This window comes from Heterocephalus glaber, unplaced genomic scaffold, assembly GCF_053883595.1.
Source record: "Heterocephalus glaber isolate CG9 unplaced genomic scaffold, H.glaber_assembly_v1.0 deba00000936, whole genome shotgun sequence".
Classification (NCBI taxonomy): domain Eukaryota; kingdom Metazoa; phylum Chordata; class Mammalia; order Rodentia; family Bathyergidae; genus Heterocephalus; species Heterocephalus glaber.
Genome location: NW_028258172.1, coordinates 1,215,326 through 1,223,440, shown reverse-complemented (window position 1 = coordinate 1,223,440; position 8,115 = coordinate 1,215,326). Strand labels below are relative to the sequence as shown.

The 8,115-nt window shown below is 48.4% G+C and overlaps 1 pseudogene; it reads right to left on the bottom strand.

The window, feature by feature from the left end:
* Positions 1 to 4,499: 4,499 nt before the first annotated feature.
* Positions 4,500 to 7,857, bottom strand: LOC101711928 (TBC1 domain family member 8 pseudogene; annotated as a pseudogene).
* Between the last annotated feature and the right edge of the window lie 258 nt (positions 7,858 to 8,115).

The following is an 8,115-nucleotide window of genomic DNA, read 5'->3' as shown; positions in this document are numbered from 1 at the left end:
TGAGGGGGTTGGTATGGAGGTTCAGAAGCCACCTCTTAGTGGTAGGGAATGGCTCACCTGCTGTGCACTGAGGGTGGTGGTATGGTGGCCCAGAAGCTTCTTCCTCGGCACTGGGAGCAGCTCACCTCCTCTGTGCTGAGGTAGTGTGTAGTATGGCCAGAAGCAAGCCTCCTCCTGGGCACTGGGTTCATCACACCTCCTGTGTGCTGAGGGAAATGGTATGGTGGCAGGAAGCCTCCTAGGCCCAGGAAGCAGCTCACCTCCTATGGGCTGAGGGAAGTGGTATGGCCATTTGTAAGCCTCCTCCTGGGTGCTGGGAGCAGCTCACCTCTTCTGTATTGAGGGAGGGGGTAGTGCAGTGGCCCAGAAATCACCTCCTGGGGACTAGGAGCAGCTCACAAATAGTGTGCTAAGCAAAGTGGGATGGCTGCCTGGAAGCCTTCACCTGGGCACTGGTAGCGGCTCACCTCCTGTGCACTGAAGGGGCTAGTATGGTGGCCCAGAAGCTTTCCCCTGAGCACTGGGAATGGCTAACCTCCTCTGTGGTGAGGAGGTTGGTATGGCAGCCCAGAAGCCTTTTCCTGGGCCCTAGGAGTGGCTCACCTCCTGTGGGCTGACTGAAGATGTACCATGGTCCCAAAGCCTCTTCCTAGGTGCTGTGAGCAACTCAGTTCCTGTGCACTGAAGGGATTTGTACAGTGGCCCAGAAGCCTCATCGTGGGGGCTGGGAGCAGCTCACATTCTGTGTGCAGAGGGGGGTGGTGCAGCGGCCCAGAAGCCACCTCCTGAAAGCTGAGAGCAGCTCAACTCCTGCGCACTGAGGGAGGAGCTATGGTAGCCCAGAAGCCTCCTCCTGTGTGCTAGGATCAGCTCACTTATACTGCATTAGGGGAAGGGATGGTGCAGCAGCCCAGAAGCCCCCTCATGGGCACTGGGATAGTCTCACCTCCTCTGTGCTTGAAGTGAGTGTTGTATGTCAGCCCAGAAGCCTCCACCTGGGTGCTGGGAGCAGCTCACATCCTCTGCCCTGAGGAGGGTTTTACGGTGGCCAGGAAGATTCTTCCTGGGCCCTGGGAGCGGCTCACCTCCTGTGGGCTGAGTGAAGTGGTATGGCATCCCTGAAGCCTCTGCCTGGGCTCTGTGAGTGGCTCAGTTCCTATGCACTGAAGAGATTTGTACAGCATGCCAGAAGTCTCCTCCTGGGCACTCAGTGCTGCTCACTTCCTCTCGGCTGTGGGAGGTGGTGGTATGGTGGCCCAGAAGCCTCCTCCTATGTGCTGGGAGCAGTTCACCTCCCCTGTGCTGGAGGAGGGGGTGGTGTGTAGGCCCAGAAGCCTCCTCCTGGCCTCTGGGAATGGCTCAAATCCTGTGTACTGTGTGGGTGATATGTCAGCCCAAAATCCTCCTCCTGGGTGCAGGGAGCATCTCACCTCCTCTGCGCTGGGGGCAGGGGGGGGTGTCAGATGGTGGCCTGGAAGCCTCTTCCTGTATGCTGGGAGTGGCTCACCTCCTTTGCACTGAGGGGGGTGGTATGGAGGCCCAGAAATCTCCTCTTGGGCTCTGGGAGTGGCTCAAATCCTGTGAGCTGAGGTGGGTGTTACAGCGGACCAGAAACTTCCTTATGGGCACTGGGAGCAGCTTACCTCCTGTGCGCTGAGGGGAGGGGTATGGCAGTCCAGAAGCCTCCTGGGCACTGGGAGAGGCTCAGCTCCTGTGCACTGAGGGATGTAGTATGGTGGCCAGAAGGCTTCTCCTGGGTGCTGGCATGGGCTCACCCCCTCTGCACTGAGTGGGGTGGTACAGTGGCCCAGAAACCTTGTCCTGGGCACTGGGAGCAGCTCACCTCCTTTATGCTGCCTTGATCCTGAAATTCTTGAAATTTAAATGCAAGTTTTAGCATAAATTTTTCTTTCAGTCCTCAGGCAGAATTGGAGGTATACTCCTCTTATGTCCCTCAGGAATGATACTGGTTTTTTTTATAGCACAGATAGGTTCAGTGATAGAACAAAACATTCCTAGGGTCTTATGTGAATTTATGAATTTGATAACAATTTTAAACAAAAACACATATTAAATAAATAGGCACAGGCCCAGTCCCCAGAAAACTGCCTCTCTCATCATGATATCTCTCTGGAATATCTTGCTAGGCCAGCCACTATTTCCAAAGAAATGCTAACTGAGGTTTTAAAAGAAGAAAGCCTATATCTAAATATGGTCCAAGGATCACAGGCTAAGTGATGCCTTAGATTGTGTACAAAACAACAGGGATAGATCGGGATGCCTTCTTTCCTTTGTTTATTTTCAAAATGGAAAGAAACTGTCATAGGTAGACATCTGCAGCACAGCAGGTTGGAGCCTTGGCAGGTCTTCTTCCCTCTCTGTTTGAAATTAATTAGCTCCAAAGAGTGTCACCTAGTCTCTTTCTACACCCAAACCTGGCCTGAGCCCACACACCTTGAGATAGTTAAAATTTCCTTTAACAATCTGTCCCTTTAAAGGAAACAATTACATGTTGATGTCAAACAACTCTGGCTATAAAAGCAACCATGAGAAGCCTGTGTAGCTGGGTATTCCAGTCAGATAAACTGTCAGCTTAGGGCTCATCTTAAAACTCTTTTTGCTTTCACAGGTAGAAAAGGTTTTTATTTCTTTTGATTCTTATTACAAGAGATCTCTCTTAATTGACCTACAAAGTTCTGACTAGTCTTGTTATTGTTACAAATCAAAAAAATTATAAATGCATTATTATAATTCAACATGGCCAAATACACCTGAGTGGACTCTGGTTTATAAATAAGTTTTCTTGTTTGTGTTTCTGTCTGTTCAATTTGTTACAACATGTACAGCTGTTTTGTTTGAGCCAAACACCTTTTTACTTTTGGCCTTTTGGAGTTTTTAAAAGATGTTTACCTGTAACTCAAGTTGGCTTATAGATCAATGTAATTAAAGACATGCTTCCCCCAGGTTGCCAGATGATCCAAATGATGTCAAAACTCATTTTACAAATACAGTACATATTGTTGTCTATCAATAATCACTCAGGAATCTTTCATTAGTCAAAAACAATGTGTTAATTAGTATGATCTGGCTCTCATAAGTCATCCAAAATTTGTTAAGATAATTAAATAAAGACTCTTGTGGCTTAGGAAAACTACTGGACAGGACTCCCCTTGGTAAATAAATAGTATCTGCCTGGAAAAAAATTATTCCAGCCTTTGATCACAAAGGGGACCTCAAGAATTTCTATAGCCTTGTGGGAAATACATTGCTAAACATATTATCATTGTGATATGTATACATTGGTCATGGTCAAATGGCTAAGTTTTCTGTGGGAAAAAAATAAGGTTTTATTTAAAATGCTCTCAGTACAAAACAAAATTAAGGGATAAAGGGATTAATGTAACTGATACTCATTGTTATTTCATGGTGTACTAAATATCATTCGTGACTTCTGGGTGTACAAGTCTAAAATATTGTTTATGGTAATGATCTTTTTTGATTCAAGTATCCATCTTTCTCTTGTGCTCCAGCTGCTTGTGTTAAGAGGTACATATCAAGCCAACACGAGATAACTAGTCTAATAATAGCTTTTCTTAAGAACTTATGTGATGGATGTGTTATGTGTCACTACACTTAGGGATGCTCAGATGCCAAACAGTCCAAACAATGTCACACATTAAAATTAAGGACTAGACATTATAAACTTCTAAGTTACATTGATAGGCTGATATGTGTGCTCCCTTTAGATTACATACTATTAAAAGAAATAAGGAGTTTGACTAAAAGACTATTCCATATGACAATGGACATTTGAATGTGTTACAAAGATAATGTCATCATGATTGTCAGGCTAAAATACTATGTGTAGCCCTTGATCTTAAGTTTCTTCTTTTTAATACAAAAAAATTATTAAAAAATGTGGAGACCAATGTTGAAAGCACAGTTTGGACACATTTTTGGGAGGGCACATCCAAAGCCAATACAACTAAAAGTATTAAAATGGTTTCAATTACCAGCATTGAAACAAAATTAGTGCAAAAGCAATTGCACAGATAGTGGCTCTGAGATCTTGAAAGTGAACATGATTCTTGTCCTTTCTCATCATTCTAAATGAAAAATGAGACCTTGGGGTTTTTCTTGTCCCTCAGTTTGTATGATGTCTGAGTCTGTGTTCTATCATGATACTGGCATCACAACAGAAACACCCATTGCAGCAAATTTTCTAGAAGTAAAATCACAAGTCAGTGTCAAGGAGTTGACAGATACATTGTACCATTGACTGTCCAACTGATGATTCTCTTAAAAGAATAAATAGAAATAATTGGGAACTGTATCTTCTCAGCAAGCTTTCAGGTGGTTTGCCCAGGTACCTGGCTTCTAAGGTGGGTATAAGACTGAAGTCCAGACTTTGGGTCTAATGGCTCAGTCCACCTGCCATGGCAGATTGCAGTGTGTGCAACAGTAAACTCCCGCCTCACTATGTATTACTCAATTTGAGTTCAGGCTGTGAGAGTTTCGAGGTTGTACTTATTGATCTTGGCATTTCCAAGTTTGAGTTTAATGTCTAGTGGCTTTTCAAAAAAGTTCACTAAGGACTGTTCAGTAAGGAGTGATGCTAAAATGTGGCCCAGGGAAACCATCCAGACCCCTTCCACTGCCTCAGGAAATGGCCAGGCATCTGGGAAGGTTTGCCAGGGTCTACAAAGACTGAGTCCTGCTCAGGAGAGGTAGTGGTGGCCTGCAGCTCCTCCACATACTCCTGGGAGCCACTGCCAGAGCTGCTGCTCCACTGGCCCACCTCCCTGATCTGCAGCAGCAGTGTAGTGACCATTTTGATGGCTTGGTATGGTTCATTTTCTTCTAGATCTTCACGGAACATGCTGTACAGTCTTACAGAACTGGATAAATTCTCTCTGGGCAGCTCTTTCTCGGTTTTGTCTTTTTCTTTAGCTAGATCGCTAATCATCTACTTCAGGTGCTTCTGATAATTAACTGTAGTACCACTGGACTTCCCAAACACCAATGGCCTTGAAATTGACAACAGAGGATTCTTCAATGGTGACTGGCTGTCTCAGTCATTTTCAGTGAGTGCTGGAGGGATATGAAGTCTGTACAACAGTTTGATTTTCTCATTCATTTCTCTGTTGTACATAATATCCAGGCAGCTCACGAATGCCCAGAACTCCAGGAGCTGGTCCACGTTGTCATCCAGCAGCCAGAAAGTTCTCTTTACCAGGATCTGTATGGGCCCACAGGTCCAGGGCAAGAGCAGCAGAAAGAGTTGTGTGAACTGCCCGGGGGTCAATGTGACACTGCCCGGTGTAAGGCCTGCTGGGGTCATGGCACAAGGCCACCAGCCAGGGCTGTGCCCAGTAGCAGCTCAGCATGTGCTCCCACTTGAAAAAATCATAGAGTTCCTCCAGGTCCTCAGGAGAAATTGAGACCTTGGGAATGACCACACAGAGCACATGGTGTCCTTGTGTCCCTGGAGGTCCGGGATCTGGTGTTTGCAGTGCAGGTGCTTGATCTGCTCCATGGACTGGTACCTGAATTTCTCATAGGAGTCCCAGATGAGGTCAGCAATATCACTCAGTGGGTATGGCTCCTGGTCATCAGAGAAAAAGGCATGGTGGCTGCTGATGGAGGGCTCTGGGCTGTCTTCATTCTTAATGTGATCTAGAAACCTGTTGAGGATCATCAAGGCCTGGCCATCAAACTTGCTGCTGCACAGCTCCTCAGCAGTGGCTTCCAGCACAGCCAGCCCCAGCTAGAAGATGGCTTTGATCCCATTGTAGAAGTGGTCCATAACATTCATGGAACTCTCCAGGGGAATGATGCTGAGGAACAGGGTCAGGAACAATGACAGTGAGACAGACTCGTGGCCTGAGAGGTCATTCATGTGCTCTGCTACCTCTGGGAGGTGCTCCTTGATGAGCTCCTCAAAGACAGACTGGTCCACCTGAGCCCTGATTACTCAGTGGTTGAAGTAATCAGGTAGCATACACTCACAAATGGCAATCAGCAACCAAAAGGCCTTCTCCTACTTGGGGAACAGCAACATCACGGAGGTCAGGATGTTCATGGACTGGCAGTGCCTGATTCTGGGGTTGCAGTGGGCATAGGCTGTGAGCACCCTCCTGAGGGCAGCAAAGCCCATCTCATTCTGGAAGACTGGGTGCTCAGGCAGGGAGTGGTGCAGGTCGCACTCTATCTCCTTGGTCACCAGGCAGCACTGCCCAAGAAACTCCTCCATCAGCTTCCCATAGTAACCTGGGTATGATGCAAGTTCCATCAAGGTATCTGAGAACAGGAGCCAGAGACGCCCCCACAGAGCTTCAGGGATCCCCATGGCCACCAGCTTGTGGATTTTCTCCATGAAGAACATGTGCACAGTCCTGCCGTTCTCTGAGAAGTGGTTGTTCCACAGGCTGACCTTTATCTGCTCCTGGCACAGGCGTGAGTCAGGGCTCTGGCCACCTGACTGAGGGAAGACAGGGGTCAGGGGCTTGGGGCATGGCAGCAGGCTCTTCTCCTCACTCTCCTCACTGCTGTGAGGGGACACCATTTTGAGATCCCCAAACATGTGGTCACCACATATGCTTGAGTAAGACACAAGTGCCGTCATGTCATTGTTGCTTGGTGAGGTGACATAGTTCACGGGGTGGTCAGTGTGGACCTGCTTCAGTCTCTCCAGCAGGCTCTTCACCAGACCCTCCCTGTCCCTGAGCTCGATGAACTGTAAGGCCATCTTGGTCCAGATGCTGCTGCTGATGGGGTTTGGCAGCAGGATTTTGTTCTCCATCTTCTCGATCTTCACAACCTCTCGGAATGGCAGGACCATGGTGCAGTGGCCATCCTCTCAGCTGGCAAAGCAGATGTAGCTGTCAGAGGTGAATATCTGGCCTGTGGTGTGGCAGCAGCTGAAGGGCATCCAGGGGGTACAGTCCACCTCTGCACGCAGCTTCTCATTTTGGGGCAGCCAAAAGAAGGCTCAGAAGAACTCATTCTGTGCACATGCCTCCAGGTTCCTTTTGGTGATCTGGGTTGGCTCCTGCAGATCTGGGTCCAGATCGAAGACCTCATTGTCCAGCAGCCTCCAGAGTGTCTGTCACATCTGCCAACTGCTCCATGATCCTGAACACCTCATCCAGGTTCAGAAACATGGAGAAGTCACTCCTTACTCTGCGTGGTTATCCGCATGGTGTCCATGAGGAGCACATTGGACGTTCTTTCCAATTTCTGGATACCAACCCAAGGGATAACAAGTTTAAGCTCCTTGCCCAGGAAGAAGGAATAGAAGCAGAGGTGGTTGATGCTGAGGTACAGCCAGCCCTGGTGCAGCACCAGGCCCTTCCAGCAGCAACAGGAGTAGTAGGTGACCAGCTTCTTTGCTTCAGGGAAGTTGAACCTGGCTGCAAACTTCACCGGGGTCTCTCAGAACTTCTTGGGCTTCTCCTCCTGCTTGGCCAGCCAGCTGCTAGTCTCCTAGTCAATCAGGGCCTTTACTTTTCCAATCACAAAGCTGGCAATTTCATTTCTATTGTCAAAGACAGACAAAGTATGGAGGAGATTCTGCTCCAGCCAGTCCCAGTGCTGGTTTATTTCCTGTAACATTGCACCGCATGTGATGGGGGAGTAGACCTGAGACCCGGGGACCTGCAGCAGAATCTGAAATGGGGCAACCCATACATTGGAGTCCAGCACTGCATACAGAGCACTGACCAGGTGACCTCAGAGGCAAGCGACTCCCTCGCTGTTCCCATGCCACTGCTGCAGGATGAAGTAGCAGCTGTTCTTCTGGGTCTTCCAGAGCTTCAGCATATTCTTCAGCAGCACATCCTCAGGCTTTAGCCACATTGAAGCAACCGGCCACACCCATGGGGGCCGGATCACATCGCCCCAGCCACGCCAGGTGGCCTGCTCAGGAGGAGACACGACAGCTGTGGGGCACCCGCAGAGGCAGTGCACAGCATGGGGAGTCCAGAGAGCAGGGGCGCAGCTTGTGCCTTGCACCAGCCCCACCTCCTACCCACCTCAACCCCACCCCCAAGACAGGCCTGGGATCTTAAGTTTCTCTGTATAATGTGTAACTATTGTCTGTTAACATTCTGCACA